Source organism: Hemiscyllium ocellatum, unplaced genomic scaffold (genome assembly GCF_020745735.1).
Source record: "Hemiscyllium ocellatum isolate sHemOce1 unplaced genomic scaffold, sHemOce1.pat.X.cur. scaffold_2386_pat_ctg1, whole genome shotgun sequence".
Classification (NCBI taxonomy): Eukaryota; Metazoa; Chordata; class Chondrichthyes; order Orectolobiformes; family Hemiscylliidae; genus Hemiscyllium; species Hemiscyllium ocellatum.
This window is the reverse complement of record NW_026868074.1, coordinates 1-17,870: the sequence shown is the minus strand read 5'-3', so window position 1 is coordinate 17,870 and position 17,870 is coordinate 1. Positions and strand designations below refer to the sequence as shown.

The 17,870-nt window shown below is 53.1% G+C and overlaps 13 non-coding genes across 13 annotated transcripts; all 13 read left to right on the top strand.

Annotated features, from left to right (window-relative positions):
- Positions 1-439: 439 nt before the first annotated feature.
- trnat-ugu (transfer RNA threonine (anticodon UGU)) lies at positions 440-512 on the top strand. Its single transcript has one exon. It is a non-coding gene; the product is annotated as a tRNA-Thr (tRNA).
- A 982-nt stretch (positions 513-1,494) lies between these two features.
- trnat-cgu (transfer RNA threonine (anticodon CGU)) lies at positions 1,495-1,567 on the top strand. The gene has a single exon. It is a non-coding gene; the product is annotated as a tRNA-Thr (tRNA).
- A 1,821-nt stretch (positions 1,568-3,388) lies between these two features.
- Positions 3,389-3,461, top strand: trnat-cgu (transfer RNA threonine (anticodon CGU)). The gene has a single exon. It is a non-coding gene; the product is annotated as a tRNA-Thr (tRNA).
- Positions 3,462-4,227: 766 nt separating this feature from the next.
- Positions 4,228-4,300, top strand: trnat-ugu (transfer RNA threonine (anticodon UGU)). Its single transcript has one exon. It is a non-coding gene; the product is annotated as a tRNA-Thr (tRNA).
- Positions 4,301-5,282: 982 nt separating this feature from the next.
- On the top strand, positions 5,283-5,355 carry trnat-cgu (transfer RNA threonine (anticodon CGU)). The gene has a single exon. It is a non-coding gene; the product is annotated as a tRNA-Thr (tRNA).
- A 1,821-nt stretch (positions 5,356-7,176) lies between these two features.
- On the top strand, positions 7,177-7,249 carry trnat-cgu (transfer RNA threonine (anticodon CGU)). The gene has a single exon. It is a non-coding gene; the product is annotated as a tRNA-Thr (tRNA).
- Positions 7,250-9,070: 1,821 nt separating this feature from the next.
- trnat-cgu (transfer RNA threonine (anticodon CGU)) lies at positions 9,071-9,143 on the top strand. The gene has a single exon. It is a non-coding gene; the product is annotated as a tRNA-Thr (tRNA).
- A 766-nt stretch (positions 9,144-9,909) lies between these two features.
- trnat-ugu (transfer RNA threonine (anticodon UGU)) lies at positions 9,910-9,982 on the top strand. The gene has a single exon. It is a non-coding gene; the product is annotated as a tRNA-Thr (tRNA).
- Positions 9,983-10,964: 982 nt separating this feature from the next.
- On the top strand, positions 10,965-11,037 carry trnat-cgu (transfer RNA threonine (anticodon CGU)). The gene has a single exon. It is a non-coding gene; the product is annotated as a tRNA-Thr (tRNA).
- Positions 11,038-11,803: 766 nt separating this feature from the next.
- trnat-ugu (transfer RNA threonine (anticodon UGU)) lies at positions 11,804-11,876 on the top strand. Its single transcript has one exon. It is a non-coding gene; the product is annotated as a tRNA-Thr (tRNA).
- Positions 11,877-12,858: 982 nt separating this feature from the next.
- trnat-cgu (transfer RNA threonine (anticodon CGU)) lies at positions 12,859-12,931 on the top strand. The gene has a single exon. It is a non-coding gene; the product is annotated as a tRNA-Thr (tRNA).
- A 766-nt stretch (positions 12,932-13,697) lies between these two features.
- On the top strand, positions 13,698-13,770 carry trnat-ugu (transfer RNA threonine (anticodon UGU)). Its single transcript has one exon. It is a non-coding gene; the product is annotated as a tRNA-Thr (tRNA).
- Positions 13,771-16,643: 2,873 nt separating this feature from the next.
- trnat-cgu (transfer RNA threonine (anticodon CGU)) lies at positions 16,644-16,716 on the top strand. Its single transcript has one exon. It is a non-coding gene; the product is annotated as a tRNA-Thr (tRNA).
- The last annotated feature ends 1,154 nt before the right edge of the window (positions 16,717-17,870 follow it).

The following is a 17,870-nucleotide window of genomic DNA, read 5'->3' as shown; positions in this document are numbered from 1 at the left end:
CGCTGACCGATGATGTCTCCCGGTGATTCTCAGATATCACAGGAGCACAGAATCCCTCCAGTTTGGAAACAGTTTGGACTTGTTGGGCTGAAGGGCCTGTTTCCACACTGTCACCAATCTCATATATTCTTATCTCGTCAACACCGACCTGCAGAGAGCAATCTACCCAGGCCCATTCCGCGCACTGCATCATTCTACATTGAATGCTGACTAATCCACCGAGCCCGCACAATCACCGTACACAATGGGACAATGAAGCGTGGCCAATCCCGCAGAAGCTACACTTCTTTGTAAACGGAGCAGCCGGAGCAAACCCACGGGGAGAATGTTCAAACCGTTCAGACGGTGACGCGAGGGTCGATTGGAACCTGTGTCCCAAGCGTTCTGACTCAGCCAGTGTTAACCAGTCAGCCAAGTTCCGCTGAGCGACCTGGCGCCTGGCTCCATAGCTCAGCGGTTAGAGCACTGGTCTTGTAAACCAGAGGTCGTGAGTTCAAATCTCACTGGGGCCTCTCAGTCTTGTGGTATGACGCTGAGGAGCGCTGTGTTCTTCAAATTGCTCCTCGCCCGTTTGTCGTCCAACCGGCTTCTTGGAAGCACGAGCGTCCACCGGCGGGGCGGGTGGCGCTCCTGTTGGACTCATAGCTGCTGCTTTTGGGAATTGATGTCTGAAACGCCTCTCATTTCTCGTCTCCGACCAGGTGAGCAGGTTTTCCTGCAACTTCTTTCTTCTGCAGGCAAAGAACGGGGCTGTGTGTGTTCACCGATTAAAGTTTGAGATCGCTGAACCGATTAAAGTTTGAGATCGCTGACCTCAGTCACTCCAAGCGACCGAATGACCATTCCCAATCATGTCTCCCGGTGATTCTCAGCTATCACAGAAGCATAGAATCCCTCCAGTTTGGAAACAGGCCATTCCGCCCAACTAGCCGCTCAGTGGTTCGCACTGCTGCCTCACAGCACTAGGGACGCAGTCACGATTCCAGCTTTAGGGGACTGTCTGTGTCGTGTTTGCACATTCGCCCAGAGTCTGCGTGGGTTTGCTCCGGTTCGCTCCCACTGTCTAAAGACGTGCAAGTCGTGTGAATTGGCCATTCTAAATTGCCCCTAGTCGTAGGTACATTATTCAGAGAGAAACGGGTCTGGGTGGGTTGATGTGGACTTGTTGGGCTGAAGGGCCTGTTTCCACACTGTCGCCAATCTAATTTATTCTAATCTCGTCAACACCGACCTGCAGAGAGCAGTCTACCCAGACCCATTCCGCACACTGCATCGTTGTACATTGAATGCTGACTAATCCATCGAGCCCGCACAATCACCGTACACAATGGGACAATGAAGCATGGCCAATCCCGCAGAAGCTGCACATCTCTGTAACCGGAGCACCCGGAGCAAACCCACGCGCGCACGGGGAGAGAGAGTGTTCAAACTGTCCAGACGGTGACGCGAGGGCTGTTACCCAATCAGCCAAAGGTTCGCGGCGGCCGCTCGCCCGGCTCCATAGCTCAGCGGTTAGAGCGCTGGTCTCGTAAACCAGAGGGCGTGAGTTCAAATCTCACTGGGGCCTCATCGCATTTATCCTCTTTGCCAGGCCAGCCCGCAGTCAGTTTCAATGTTTGGTATGCGACTGACGAGTACCATGTTCGAATCGCTCAACGCCTGTTTATGGTCCAAGCGGCTTCTGAGGAAGGGCGAGTTTTCACCCCCAAACACCAGAGGTACGCGACGCGCTCCCGAATAACCCTGTTGGACTGAGAGCTGCTACTTTTGTCAAGTTGAGCTTTCCTGCAACTTCTGCTTTTGTCACTTACAGCGTTCAGTTGAAATCCAAAAACTTCTTTGTTCTGCAGGCAAAGAACGGGGCCGTGTGTGTTCACCGATTTCAGTTTGAGATCGCTGACCGATGATGTCTCCCGGTGATTCTCAGATATCACAGGAGCACAGAATCCCTCCAGTTTGGAAACAGTTTGGACTTGTTGGGCTGAAGGGCCTGTTTCCACACTGTCACCAATCTCATATATTCTTATCTCGTCAACACCGACCTGCAGAGAGCAATCTACCCAGGCCCATTCCGCGCACTGCATCATTCTACATTGAATGCTGACTAATCCACCGAGCCCGCACAATCACCGTACACAATGGGACAATGAAGCGTGGCCAATCCCGCAGAAGCTACACTTCTTTGTAAACGGAGCAGCCGGAGCAAACCCACGGGGAGAATGTTCAAACCGTTCAGACGGTGACGCGAGGGTCGATTGGAACCTGTGTCCCAAGCGTTCTGACTCAGCCAGTGTTAACCAGTCAGCCAAGTTCCGCTGAGCGACCTGGCGCCTGGCTCCATAGCTCAGCGGTTAGAGCACTGGTCTTGTAAACCAGAGATCGTGAGTTCAAATCTCACTGGGGCCTCTCAGTCTTGTGGTATGACGCTGAGGAGCGCTGTGTTCTTCAAATTGCTCCTCGCCCGTTTGTCGTCCAACCGGCTTCTTGGAAGCACGAGCGTCCACCGGCGGGGCGGGTGGCGCTCCTGTTGGACTCATAGCTGCTGCTTTTGGGAATTGATGTCTGAAACGCCTCTCATTTCTCGTCTCCGACCAGGTGAGCAGGTTTTCCTGCAACTTCTTTCTTCTGCAGGCAAAGAACGGGGCTGTGTGTGTTCACCGATTAAAGTTTGAGATCGCTGAACCGATTAAAGTTTGAGATCGCTGACCTCAGTCACTCCAAGCGACCGAATGACCATTCCCAATCATGTCTCCCGGTGATTCTCAGCTATCACAGAAGCATAGAATCCCTCCAGTTTGGAAACAGGCCATTCCGCCCAACTAGCCGCTCAGTGGTTCGCACTGCTGCCTCACAGCACTAGGGACGCAGTCACGATTCCAGCTTTAGGGGACTGTCTGTGTCGTGTTTGCACATTCGCCCAGAGTCTGCGTGGGTTTGCTCCGGTTCGCTCCCACTGTCTAAAGACGTGCAAGTCGTGTGAATTGGCCATTCTAAATTGCCCCTAGTCGTAGGTACATTATTCAGAGAGAAACGGGTCTGGGTGGGTTGATGTGGACTTGTTGGGCTGAAGGGCCTGTTTCCACACTGTCGCCAATCTAATTTATTCTAATCTCGTCAACACCGACCTGCAGAGAGCAGTCTACCCAGACCCATTCCGCACACTGCATCGTTGTACATTGAATGCTGACTAATCCATCGAGCCCGCACAATCACCGTACACAATGGGACAATGAAGCATGGCCAATCCCGCAGAAGCTGCACATCTCTGTAACCGGAGCACCCGGAGCAAACCCACGCGCGCACGGGGAGAGAGAGTGTTCAAACTGTCCAGACGGTGACGCGAGGGCTGTTACCCAATCAGCCAAAGGTTCGCGGCGGCCGCTCGCCCGGCTCCATAGCTCAGCGGTTAGAGCGCTGGTCTCGTAAACCAGAGGGCGTGAGTTCAAATCTCACTGGGGCCTCATCGCATTTATCCTCTTTGCCAGGCCAGCCCGCAGTCAGTTTCAATGTTTGGTATGCGACTGACGAGTACCATGTTCGAATCGCTCAACGCCTGTTTATGGTCCAAGCGGCTTCTGAGGAAGGGCGAGTTTTCACCCCCAAACACCAGAGGTACGCGACGCGCTCCCGAATAACCCTGTTGGACTGAGAGCTGCTACTTTTGTCAAGTTGAGCTTTCCTGCAACTTCTGCTTTTGTCACTTACAGCGTTCAGTTGAAATCCAAAAACTTCTTTGTTCTGCAGGCAAAGAACGGGGCCGTGTGTGTTCACCGATTTCAGTTTGAGATCGCTGACCGATGATGTCTCCCGGTGATTCTCAGATATCACAGGAGCACAGAATCCCTCCAGTTTGGAAACAGTTTGGACTTGTTGGGCTGAAGGGCCTGTTTCCACACTGTCACCAATCTCATATATTCTTATCTCGTCAACACCGACCTGCAGAGAGCAATCTACCCAGGCCCATTCCGCGCACTGCATCATTCTACATTGAATGCTGACTAATCCACCGAGCCCGCACAATCACCGTACACAATGGGACAATGAAGCGTGGCCAATCCCGCAGAAGCTACACTTCTTTGTAAACGGAGCAGCCGGAGCAAACCCACGGGGAGAATGTTCAAACCGTTCAGACGGTGACGCGAGGGTCGATTGGAACCTGTGTCCCAAGCGTTCTGACTCAGCCAGTGTTAACCAGTCAGCCAAGTTCCGCTGAGCGACCTGGCGCCTGGCTCCATAGCTCAGCGGTTAGAGCACTGGTCTTGTAAACCAGAGGTCGTGAGTTCAAATCTCACTGGGGCCTCTCAGTCTTGTGGTATGACGCTGAGGAGCGCTGTGTTCTTCAAATTGCTCCTCGCCCGTTTGTCGTCCAACCGGCTTCTTGGAAGCACGAGCGTCCACCGGCGGGGCGGGTGGCGCTCCTGTTGGACTCATAGCTGCTGCTTTTGGGAATTGATGTCTGAAACGCCTCTCATTTCTCGTCTCCGACCAGGTGAGCAGGTTTTCCTGCAACTTCTTTCTTCTGCAGGCAAAGAACGGGGCTGTGTGTGTTCACCGATTAAAGTTTGAGATCGCTGAACCGATTAAAGTTTGAGATCGCTGACCTCAGTCACTCCAAGCGACCGAATGACCATTCCCAATCATGTCTCCCGGTGATTCTCAGCTATCACAGAAGCATAGAATCCCTCCAGTTTGGAAACAGGCCATTCCGCCCAACTAGCCGCTCAGTGGTTCGCACTGCTGCCTCACAGCACTAGGGACGCAGTCACGATTCCAGCTTTAGGGGACTGTCTGTGTCGTGTTTGCACATTCGCCCAGAGTCTGCGTGGGTTTGCTCCGGTTCGCTCCCACTGTCTAAAGACGTGCAAGTCGTGTGAATTGGCCATTCTAAATTGCCCCTAGTCGTAGGTACATTATTCAGAGAGAAACGGGTCTGGGTGGGTTGATGTGGACTTGTTGGGCTGAAGGGCCTGTTTCCACACTGTCGCCAATCTAATTTATTCTAATCTCGTCAACACCGACCTGCAGAGAGCAGTCTACCCAGACCCATTCCGCACACTGCATCGTTGTACATTGAATGCTGACTAATCCATCGAGCCCGCACAATCACCGTACACAATGGGACAATGAAGCATGGCCAATCCCGCAGAAGCTGCACATCTCTGTAACCGGAGCACCCGGAGCAAACCCACGCGCGCACGGGGAGAGAGAGTGTTCAAACTGTCCAGACGGTGACGCGAGGGCTGTTACCCAATCAGCCAAAGGTTCGCGGCGGCCGCTCGCCCGGCTCCATAGCTCAGCGGTTAGAGCGCTGGTCTCGTAAACCAGAGGGCGTGAGTTCAAATCTCACTGGGGCCTCATCGCATTTATCCTCTTTGCCAGGCCAGCCCGCAGTCAGTTTCAATGTTTGGTATGCGACTGACGAGTACCATGTTCGAATCGCTCAACGCCTGTTTATGGTCCAAGCGGCTTCTGAGGAAGGGCGAGTTTTCACCCCCAAACACCAGAGGTACGCGACGCGCTCCCGAATAACCCTGTTGGACTGAGAGCTGCTACTTTTGTCAAGTTGAGCTTTCCTGCAACTTCTGCTTTTGTCACTTACAGCGTTCAGTTGAAATCCAAAAACTTCTTTGTTCTGCAGGCAAAGAACGGGGCCGTGTGTGTTCACCGATTTCAGTTTGAGATCGCTGACCGATGATGTCTCCCGGTGATTCTCAGATATCACAGGAGCACAGAATCCCTCCAGTTTGGAAACAGTTTGGACTTGTTGGGCTGAAGGGCCTGTTTCCACACTGTCACCAATCTCATATATTCTTATCTCGTCAACACCGACCTGCAGAGAGCAATCTACCCAGGCCCATTCCGCGCACTGCATCATTCTACATTGAATGCTGACTAATCCACCGAGCCCGCACAATCACCGTACACAATGGGACAATGAAGCGTGGCCAATCCCGCAGAAGCTACACTTCTTTGTAAACGGAGCAGCCGGAGCAAACCCACGGGGAGAATGTTCAAACCGTTCAGACGGTGACGCGAGGGTCGATTGGAACCTGTGTCCCAAGCGTTCTGACTCAGCCAGTGTTAACCAGTCAGCCAAGTTCCGCTGAGCGACCTGGCGCCTGGCTCCATAGCTCAGCGGTTAGAGCACTGGTCTTGTAAACCAGAGATCGTGAGTTCAAATCTCACTGGGGCCTCTCAGTCTTGTGGTATGACGCTGAGGAGCGCTGTGTTCTTCAAATTGCTCCTCGCCCGTTTGTCGTCCAACCGGCTTCTTGGAAGCACGAGCGTCCACCGGCGGGGCGGGTGGCGCTCCTGTTGGACTCATAGCTGCTGCTTTTGGGAATTGATGTCTGAAACGCCTCTCATTTCTCGTCTCCGACCAGGTGAGCAGGTTTTCCTGCAACTTCTTTCTTCTGCAGGCAAAGAACGGGGCTGTGTGTGTTCACCGATTAAAGTTTGAGATCGCTGAACCGATTAAAGTTTGAGATCGCTGACCTCAGTCACTCCAAGCGACCGAATGACCATTCCCAATCATGTCTCCCGGTGATTCTCAGCTATCACAGAAGCATAGAATCCCTCCAGTTTGGAAACAGGCCATTCCGCCCAACTAGCCGCTCAGTGGTTCGCACTGCTGCCTCACAGCACTAGGGACGCAGTCACGATTCCAGCTTTAGGGGACTGTCTGTGTCGTGTTTGCACATTCGCCCAGAGTCTGCGTGGGTTTGCTCCGGTTCGCTCCCACTGTCTAAAGACGTGCAAGTCGTGTGAATTGGCCATTCTAAATTGCCCCTAGTCGTAGGTACATTATTCAGAGAGAAACGGGTCTGGGTGGGTTGATGTGGACTTGTTGGGCTGAAGGGCCTGTTTCCACACTGTCGCCAATCTAATTTATTCTAATCTCGTCAACACCGACCTGCAGAGAGCAGTCTACCCAGACCCATTCCGCACACTGCATCGTTGTACATTGAATGCTGACTAATCCATCGAGCCCGCACAATCACCGTACACAATGGGACAATGAAGCATGGCCAATCCCGCAGAAGCTGCACATCTCTGTAACCGGAGCAGCCGGAGCAAACCCACGCGCGCACGGGGAGAGAGAGTGTTCAAACTGTCCAGACGGTGACGCGAGGGCTGTTACCCAATCAGCCAAAGGTTCGCGGCGGCCGCTCGCCCGGCTCCATAGCTCAGCGGTTAGAGCGCTGGTCTCGTAAACCAGAGGGCGTGAGTTCAAATCTCACTGGGGCCTCATCGCATTTATCCTCTTTGCCAGGCCAGCCCGCAGTCAGTTTCAATGTTTGGTATGCGACTGACGAGTACCATGTTCGAATCGCTCAACGCCTGTTTATGGTCCAAGCGGCTTCTGAGGAAGGGCGAGTTTTCACCCCCAAACACCAGAGGTACGCGACGCGCTCCCGAATAACCCTGTTGGACTGAGAGCTGCTACTTTTGTCAAGTTGAGCTTTCCTGCAACTTCTGCTTTTGTCACTTACAGCGTTCAGTTGAAATCCAAAAACTTCTTTGTTCTGCAGGCAAAGAACGGGGCCGTGTGTGTTCACCGATTTCAGTTTGAGATCGCTGACCGATGATGTCTCCCGGTGATTCTCAGATATCACAGGAGCACAGAATCCCTCCAGTTTGGAAACAGTTTGGACTTGTTGGGCTGAAGGGCCTGTTTCCACACTGTCACCAATCTCATATATTCTTATCTCGTCAACACCGACCTGCAGAGAGCAATCTACCCAGGCCCATTCCGCGCACTGCATCATTCTACATTGAATGCTGACTAATCCACCGAGCCCGCACAATCACCGTACACAATGGGACAATGAAGCGTGGCCAATCCCGCAGAAGCTACACTTCTTTGTAAACGGAGCAGCCGGAGCAAACCCACGGGGAGAATGTTCAAACCGTTCAGACGGTGACGCGAGGGTCGATTGGAACCTGTGTCCCAAGCGTTCTGACTCAGCCAGTGTTAACCAGTCAGCCAAGTTCCGCTGAGCGACCTGACGCCTGGCTGCATAGCTCAGCGGTTAGAGCACTGGTCTTGTAAACCAGAGATCGTGAGTTCAAATCTCACTGGGGCCTCTCAGTCTTGTGGTATGACGCTGAGGAGCGCTGTGTTCTTCAAATTGCTCCTCGCCCGTTTGTCGTCCAACCGGCTTCTTGGAAGCACGAGCGTCCACCGGCGGGGCGGGTGGCGCTCCTGTTGGACTCATAGCTGCTGCTTTTGGGAATTGATGTCTGAAACGCCTCTCATTTCTCGTCTCCGACCAGGTGAGCAGGTTTTCCTGCAACTTCTTTCTTCTGCAGGCAAAGAACGGGGCTGTGTGTGTTCACCGATTAAAGTTTGAGATCGCTGAACCGATTAAAGTTTGAGATCGCTGACCTCAGTCACTCCAAGCGACCGAATGACCATTCCCAATCATGTCTCCCGGTGATTCTCAGCTATCACAGAAGCATAGAATCCCTCCAGTTTGGAAACAGGCCATTCCGCCCAACTAGCCGCTCAGTGGTTCGCACTGCTGCCTCACAGCACTAGGGACGCAGTCACGATTCCAGCTTTAGGGGACTGTCTGTGTCGTGTTTGCACATTCGCCCAGAGTCTGCGTGGGTTTGCTCCGGTTCGCTCCCACTGTCTAAAGACGTGCAAGTCGTGTGAATTGGCCATTCTAAATTGCCCCTAGTCGTAGGTACATTATTCAGAGAGAAACGGGTCTGGGTGGGTTGATGTGGACTTGTTGGGCTGAAGGGCCTGTTTCCACACTGTCGCCAATCTAATTTATTCTAATCTCGTCAACACCGACCTGCAGAGAGCAGTCTACCCAGACCCATTCCGCACACTGCATCGTTGTACATTGAATGCTGACTAATCCATCGAGCCCGCACAATCACCGTACACAATGGGACAATGAAGCATGGCCAATCCCGCAGAAGCTGCACATCTCTGTAACCGGAGCAGCCGGAGCAAACCCACGCGCGCACGGGGAGAGAGAGTGTTCAAACTGTCCAGACGGTGACGCGAGGGCTGTTACCCAATCAGCCAAAGGTTCGCGGCGGCCGCTCGCCCGGCTCCATAGCTCAGCGGTTAGAGCGCTGGTCTCGTAAACCAGAGGGCGTGAGTTCAAATCTCACTGGGGCCTCATCGCATTTATCCTCTTTGCCAGGCCAGCCCGCAGTCAGTTTCAATGTTTGGTATGCGACTGACGAGTACCATGTTCGAATCGCTCAACGCCTGTTTATGGTCCAAGCGGCTTCTGAGGAAGGGCGAGTTTTCACCCCCAAACACCAGAGGTACGCGACGCGCTCCCGAATAACCCTGTTGGACTGAGAGCTGCTACTTTTGTCAAGTTGAGCTTTCCTGCAACTTCTGCTTTTGTCACTTACAGCGTTCAGTTGAAATCCAAAAACTTCTTTGTTCTGCAGGCAAAGAACGGGGCCGTGTGTGTTCACCGATTTCAGTTTGAGATCGCTGACCGATGATGTCTCCCGGTGATTCTCAGATATCACAGGAGCACAGAATCCCTCCAGTTTGGAAACAGTTTGGACTTGTTGGGCTGAAGGGCCTGTTTCCACACTGTCACCAATCTCATATATTCTTATCTCGTCAACACCGACCTGCAGAGAGCAATCTACCCAGGCCCATTCCGCGCACTGCATCATTCTACATTGAATGCTGACTAATCCACCGAGCCCGCACAATCACCGTACACAATGGGACAATGAAGCGTGGCCAATCCCGCAGAAGCTACACTTCTTTGTAAACGGAGCAGCCGGAGCAAACCCACGGGGAGAATGTTCAAACCGTTCAGACGGTGACGCGAGGGTCGATTGGAACCTGTGTCCCAAGCGTTCTGACTCAGCCAGTGTTAACCAGTCAGCCAAGTTCCGCTGAGCGACCTGGCGCCTGGCTCCATAGCTCAGCGGTTAGAGCACTGGTCTTGTAAACCAGAGGTCGTGAGTTCAAATCTCACTGGGGCCTCTCAGTCTTGTGGTATGACGCTGAGGAGCGCTGTGTTCTTCAAATTGCTCCTCGCCCGTTTGTCGTCCAACCGGCTTCTTGGAAGCACGAGCGTCCACCGGCGGGGCGGGTGGCGCTCCTGTTGGACTCATAGCTGCTGCTTTTGGGAATTGATGTCTGAAACGCCTCTCATTTCTCGTCTCCGACCAGGTGAGCAGGTTTTCCTGCAACTTCTTTCTTCTGCAGGCAAAGAACGGGGCTGTGTGTGTTCACCGATTAAAGTTTGAGATCGCTGAACCGATTAAAGTTTGAGATCGCTGACCTCAGTCACTCCAAGCGACCGAATGACCATTCCCAATCATGTCTCCCGGTGATTCTCAGCTATCACAGAAGCATAGAATCCCTCCAGTTTGGAAACAGGCCATTCCGCCCAACTAGCCGCTCAGTGGTTCGCACTGCTGCCTCACAGCACTAGGGACGCAGTCACGATTCCAGCTTTAGGGGACTGTCTGTGTCGTGTTTGCACATTCGCCCAGAGTCTGCGTGGGTTTGCTCCGGTTCGCTCCCACTGTCTAAAGACGTGCAAGTCGTGTGAATTGGCCATTCTAAATTGCCCCTAGTCGTAGGTACATTATTCAGAGAGAAACGGGTCTGGGTGGGTTGATGTGGACTTGTTGGGCTGAAGGGCCTGTTTCCACACTGTCGCCAATCTAATTTATTCTAATCTCGTCAACACCGACCTGCAGAGAGCAGTCTACCCAGACCCATTCCGCACACTGCATCGTTGTACATTGAATGCTGACTAATCCATCGAGCCCGCACAATCACCGTACACAATGGGACAATGAAGCATGGCCAATCCCGCAGAAGCTGCACATCTCTGTAACCGGAGCAGCCGGAGCAAACCCACGCGCGCACGGGGAGAGAGAGTGTTCAAACTGTCCAGACGGTGACGCGAGGGCTGTTACCCAATCAGCCAAAGGTTCGCGGCGGCCGCTCGCCCGGCTCCATAGCTCAGCGGTTAGAGCGCTGGTCTCGTAAACCAGAGGGCGTGAGTTCAAATCTCACTGGGGCCTCATCGCATTTATCCTCTTTGCCAGGCCAGCCCGCAGTCAGTTTCAATGTTTGGTATGCGACTGACGAGTACCATGTTCGAATCGCTCAACGCCTGTTTATGGTCCAAGCGGCTTCTGAGGAAGGGCGAGTTTTCACCCCCAAACACCAGAGGTACGCGACGCGCTCCCGAATAACCCTGTTGGACTGAGAGCTGCTACTTTTGTCAAGTTGAGCTTTCCTGCAACTTCTGCTTTTGTCACTTACAGCGTTCAGTTGAAATCCAAAAACTTCTTTGTTCTGCAGGCAAAGAACGGGGCCGTGTGTGTTCACCGATTTCAGTTTGAGATCGCTGACCGATGATGTCTCCCGGTGATTCTCAGATATCACAGGAGCACAGAATCCCTCCAGTTTGGAAACAGTTTGGACTTGTTGGGCTGAAGGGCCTGTTTCCACACTGTCACCAATCTCATATATTCTTATCTCGTCAACACCGACCTGCAGAGAGCAATCTACCCAGGCCCATTCCGCGCACTGCATCATTCTACATTGAATGCTGACTAATCCACCGAGCCCGCACAATCACCGTACACAATGGGACAATGAAGCGTGGCCAATCCCGCAGAAGCTACACTTCTTTGTAAACGGAGCAGCCGGAGCAAACCCACGGGGAGAATGTTCAAACCGTTCAGACGGTGACGCGAGGGTCGATTGGAACCTGTGTCCCAAGCGTTCTGACTCAGCCAGTGTTAACCAGTCAGCCAAGTTCCGCTGAGCGACCTGGCGCCTGGCTCCATAGCTCAGCGGTTAGAGCACTGGTCTTGTAAACCAGAGGTCGTGAGTTCAAATCTCACTGGGGCCTCTCAGTCTTGTGGTATGACGCTGAGGAGCGCTGTGTTCTTCAAATTGCTCCTCGCCCGTTTGTCGTCCAACCGGCTTCTTGGAAGCACGAGCGTCCACCGGCGGGGCGGGTGGCGCTCCTGTTGGACTCATAGCTGCTGCTTTTGGGAATTGATGTCTGAAACGCCTCTCATTTCTCGTCTCCGACCAGGTGAGCAGGTTTTCCTGCAACTTCTTTCTTCTGCAGGCAAAGAACGGGGCTGTGTGTGTTCACCGATTAAAGTTTGAGATCGCTGAACCGATTAAAGTTTGAGATCGCTGACCTCAGTCACTCCAAGCGACCGAATGACCATTCCCAATCATGTCTCCCGGTGATTCTCAGCTATCACAGAAGCATAGAATCCCTCCAGTTTGGAAACAGGCCATTCCGCCCAACTAGCCGCTCAGTGGTTCGCACTGCTGCCTCACAGCACTAGGGACGCAGTCACGATTCCAGCTTTAGGGGACTGTCTGTGTCGTGTTTGCACATTCGCCCAGAGTCTGCGTGGGTTTGCTCCGGTTCGCTCCCACTGTCTAAAGACGTGCAAGTCGTGTGAATTGGCCATTCTAAATTGCCCCTAGTCGTAGGTACATTATTCAGAGAGAAACGGGTCTGGGTGGGTTGATGTGGACTTGTTGGGCTGAAGGGCCTGTTTCCACACTGTCGCCAATCTAATTTATTCTAATCTCGTCAACACCGACCTGCAGAGAGCAGTCTACCCAGACCCATTCCGCACACTGCATCGTTGTACATTGAATGCTGACTAATCCATCGAGCCCGCACAATCACCGTACACAATGGGACAATGAAGCATGGCCAATCCCGCAGAAGCTGCACATCTCTGTAACCGGAGCAGCCGGAGCAAACCCACGCGCGCACGGGGAGAGAGAGTGTTCAAACTGTCCAGACGGTGACGCGAGGGCTGTTACCCAATCAGCCAAAGGTTCGCGGCGGCCGCTCGCCCGGCTCCATAGCTCAGCGGTTAGAGCGCTGGTCTCGTAAACCAGAGGGCGTGAGTTCAAATCTCACTGGGGCCTCATCGCATTTATCCTCTTTGCCAGGCCAGCCCGCAGTCAGTTTCAATGTTTGGTATGCGACTGACGAGTACCATGTTCGAATCGCTCAACGCCTGTTTATGGTCCAAGCGGCTTCTGAGGAAGGGCGAGTTTTCACCCCCAAACACCAGAGGTACGCGACGCGCTCCCGAATAACCCTGTTGGACTGAGAGCTGCTACTTTTGTCAAGTTGAGCTTTCCTGCAACTTCTGCTTTTGTCACTTACAGCGTTCAGTTGAAATCCAAAAACTTCTTTGTTCTGCAGGCAAAGAACGGGGCCGTGTGTGTTCACCGATTTCAGTTTGAGATCGCTGACCGATGATGTCTCCCGGTGATTCTCAGATATCACAGGAGCACAGAATCCCTCCAGTTTGGAAACAGTTTGGACTTGTTGGGCTGAAGGGCCTGTTTCCACACTGTCACCAATCTCATATATTCTTATCTCGTCAACACCGACCTGCAGAGAGCAATCTACCCAGGCCCATTCCGCGCACTGCATCATTCTACATTGAATGCTGACTAATCCACCGAGCCCGCACAATCACCGTACACAATGGGACAATGAAGCGTGGCCAATCCCGCAGAAGCTACACTTCTTTGTAAACGGAGCAGCCGGAGCAAACCCACGGGGAGAATGTTCAAACCGTTCAGACGGTGACGCGAGGGTCGATTGGAACCTGTGTCCCAAGCGTTCTGACTCAGCCAGTGTTAACCAGTCAGCCAAGTTCCGCTGAGCGACCTGGCGCCTGGCTCCATAGCTCAGCGGTTAGAGCACTGGTCTTGTAAACCAGAGGTCGTGAGTTCAAATCTCACTGGGGCCTCTCAGTCTTGTGGTATGACGCTGAGGAGCGCTGTGTTCTTCAAATTGCTCCTCGCCCGTTTGTCGTCCAACCGGCTTCTTGGAAGCACGAGCGTCCACCGGCGGGGCGGGTGGCGCTCCTGTTGGACTCATAGCTGCTGCTTTTGGGAATTGATGTCTGAAACGCCTCTCATTTCTCGTCTCCGACCAGGTGAGCAGGTTTTCCTGCAACTTCTTTCTTCTGCAGGCAAAGAACGGGGCTGTGTGTGTTCACCGATTAAAGTTTGAGATCGCTGAACCGATTAAAGTTTGAGATCGCTGACCTCAGTCACTCCAAGCGACCGAATGACCATTCCCAATCATGTCTCCCGGTGATTCTCAGCTATCACAGAAGCATAGAATCCCTCCAGTTTGGAAACAGGCCATTCCGCCCAACTAGCCGCTCAGTGGTTCGCACTGCTGCCTCACAGCACTAGGGACGCAGTCACGATTCCAGCTTTAGGGGACTGTCTGTGTCGTGTTTGCACATTCGCCCAGAGTCTGCGTGGGTTTGCTCCGGTTCGCTCCCACTGTCTAAAGACGTGCAAGTCGTGTGAATTGGCCATTCTAAATTGCCCCTAGTCGTAGGTACATTATTCAGAGAGAAACGGGTCTGGGTGGGTTGATGTGGACTTGTTGGGCTGAAGGGCCTGTTTCCACACTGTCGCCAATCTAATTTATTCTAATCTCGTCAACACCGACCTGCAGAGAGCAGTCTACCCAGACCCATTCCGCACACTGCATCGTTGTACATTGAATGCTGACTAATCCATCGAGCCCGCACAATCACCGTACACAATGGGACAATGAAGCATGGCCAATCCCGCAGAAGCTGCACCATCTCTGTAACCGGAGCACCCGGAGCAAACCCACGCGCGCACGGGGAGAGAGAGTGTTCAAACTGTCCAGACGGTGACGCGAGGGCTGTTACCCAATCAGCCAAAGGTTCGCGGCGGCCGCCTCGCCCGGCTCCATAGCTCAGCGGTTAGAGCGCTGGTTCGTAAACCAGAGGGCGTGAGTTCAAATCTCACTGGGGCCTCATCGCATTTATCCTCTTTGCCAGGCCAGCCCGCAGTCAGTTTCAATGTTTGGTATGCGACTGACGAGTACCATGTTCGAATCGCTCAACGCCTGTTTATGGTCCAAGCGGCTTCTGAGGAAGGGCGAGTTTTCACCCCCAAACACAAGAGGTACGCGACGCGCTCCCGAATAACCCTGTTGGACTGAGAGCTGCTACTTTTGTCAAGTTGAGCTTTCCTGCAACTTCTGCTTTTGTCACTTACAGCGTTCAGTTGAAATCCAAAAACTTCTTTGTTCTGCAGGCAAAGAACGGGGCCGTGTGTGTTCACCGATTTCAGTTTGAGATCGCTGACCGATGATGTCTCCCGGTGATTCTCAGATATCACAGGAGCACAGAATCCCTCCAGTTTGGAAACAGTTTGGACTTGTTGGGCTGAAGGGCCTGTTTCCACACTGTCACCAATCTCATATACTCTTATCTCGTCAACACCGACCTGCAGAGAGCAATCTACCCAGCCCATTCCGCGCACTGCATCATTCTACATTGAATGCTGACTAATCCACCGAGCCCGCACAATCACCGTACACAATGGGACAATGAAGCGTGGCCAATCCCGCAGAAGCTACACTTCTTTGTAAACGAGCAGCCGGAGCAAACCCACGGGGAGAATGTTCAAACCGTTCAGACGGTGACGCGAGGGTCGATTGGAACCTGTGTCCCAAGCGTTCTGACTCAGCCAGTGTTAACCAGTCAGCCAAGTTCCGCTGAGCGACCTGACGCCTGGCTGCATAGCTCAGCGGTTAGAGCACTGGTCTTGTAAACCAGAGATCGTGAGTTCAAATCTCACTGGGGCCTCTCAGTCTTGTGGTATGACGCTGAGGAGCGCTGTGTTCTTCAAATTGCTCCTCGCCCGTTTGTCGTCCAAACCGGCTTCTTGGAAGCACGAGCGTCCACCGGCGGGGCGGGTGGCGCTCCTGTTGGACTCATAGCTGCTGCTTTTGGAATTGATGTCTGAAACGCCTCTCATTTCTCGTCTCCGACCAGGTGAGCAGGTTTTCCTGCAACTTCTTTCTTCTGCACAAAGAACGGGGCTGTGTGTGTTCACCGATTAAAGTTTGAGATCGCTGAACCGATTAAAGTTTGAGATCGCTGACCTCAGTCACTCCAAGCGACCGAATGACCATTCCCAATCATGTCTCTCCCGTGATTCTCAGCTATCACAGAAGCATAGAATCCCTCCAGTTTGGAAACAGGCCATTCCGCCCAACTAGCCGCTCAGTGGTTCGCACTGCTGCCTCACAGCACTAGGGACGCAGTCACGATTCCAGCCTTAGGGGACTGTCTGTGTCGTGTTTGCACATTCGCCCAGAGTCTGCGTGGGTTGCTCCGGTTCGCTCCCACTGTCTAAAGACGTGCAAGTCGTGTGAATTGGCCATTCTAAATTGCCCCTAGTCGTAGGTACATTATTCAGAGAGAAACGGGTCTGGGTGGGTTGATGTGGACTTGTTGGGCTGAAGGGCCTGTTTCCACACTGTCGCCAATCTAATTTATTCTAATCTCGTCAACACCGACCTGCAGAGAGCAGTCTACCCAGACCCATCCGCACACTGCATCGTTGTACATTGAATGCTGACTAATCCATCGAGCCCGCACAATCACCGTACACAATGGGACAATGAAGCATGGCCAATCCCCGCAGAAGCTGCACATCTCTGTAACCGGAGCAGCGGAGCAAACCCACGCGCGCACGGGGAGAGAGAGTGTTCAAACTGTCCAGACGGTGACGCGAGGGCTGTTACCCAATCAGCCAAAGGTTCGCGGCGGCCGCTCGCCCCGGCTCCATAGCTCAGCGGTTAGAGCGCTGGTCTCGTAAACCAGAGGGCGTGAGTTCAAATCTCACTGGGGCCTCATCGCATTTATCCTCTTTGCCAGGCCAGCCCGCAGTCAGTTTCAATATTTGGTATGCGACTGACGAGTACCATGTTCGAATCGCTCAACGCCTGTTTATGGTCCAAGCGGCTTCTGAGGAAGGGCGAGTTTTCACCCCCAAACACCAGAGGTACGCGACGCGCTCCCGAATAACCCTGTTGGACTGAGAGCTGCTACTTTTTGTCAAGTTGAGCTTTCCTGCAACTTCTGCTTTTGTCACTTACAGCGTTCAGTTGAAATCCAAAAACTTCTTTGTTCTGCAGGCAAAGAACGGGGCCGTGTGTGTTTACCGATTTCAGTTTGAGATCGCTGACCGATGATGTCTCCCGGTGATTCTCAGATATCACAGGAGCACAGAATCCCTCCAGTTTGGAAACAGTTTGGACTTGTTGGGCTGAAGGGCCTGTTTCCACACTGTCACCAATCTCATATATTCTTATCTCGTCAACACCGACCTGCAGAGAGCAATCTACCCAGGCCCATTCCGCGCACTGCATCATTCTACATTGAATGCTGACTAATCCACCGAGCCCGCACAATCACCGAACACAATGGGACAATGAAGCGTGGCCAATCCCGCAGAAGCTACACTTCTTTGTAAACGGCGCAGCCGGAGCAAACCCACGGGGAGAATGTTCAAACCGTTCAGACGGTGAACGCGAGGGTCCGATTGGAACTGTGTCCCAAGCGTTTCTGACTCAGCCCAGTGTTAACCAGTCAGCCAAGTTCCGCTGAGCAACCTGACGCCTGGCTCCATAGCTCAGCGTTAGAGCACTGGTCTTGTAAACCAGAGGTCGTGAGTTCAAATCTCACTGGGGCCTCTCAGTCTTGTGGTATGACGCTGAGGAGCGCTGTGTTCTTCAAATAGCTCCTCGCCCGTTTGTCGTCCCAACCGGCTTCTTGGAAGCACGAGCGTCCACCGGCGGGGCGGGGGGCGCCTCCTGTTGGACTCATAGCTGCTGCTTTTGGGAATTGATGTCTGAAACGCCTCTCATTCTCGTCTCCGACCAGGTGAGCAGTTTTCCTGCAACTTCTTTCTTCTGCAGGCAAAGAACGGGGCTGTGTGTGTTCACCGATTAAAGTTTGAGATCGCTGAACCGATTAAAGTTTGAGATCGCTGACCTCAGTCACTC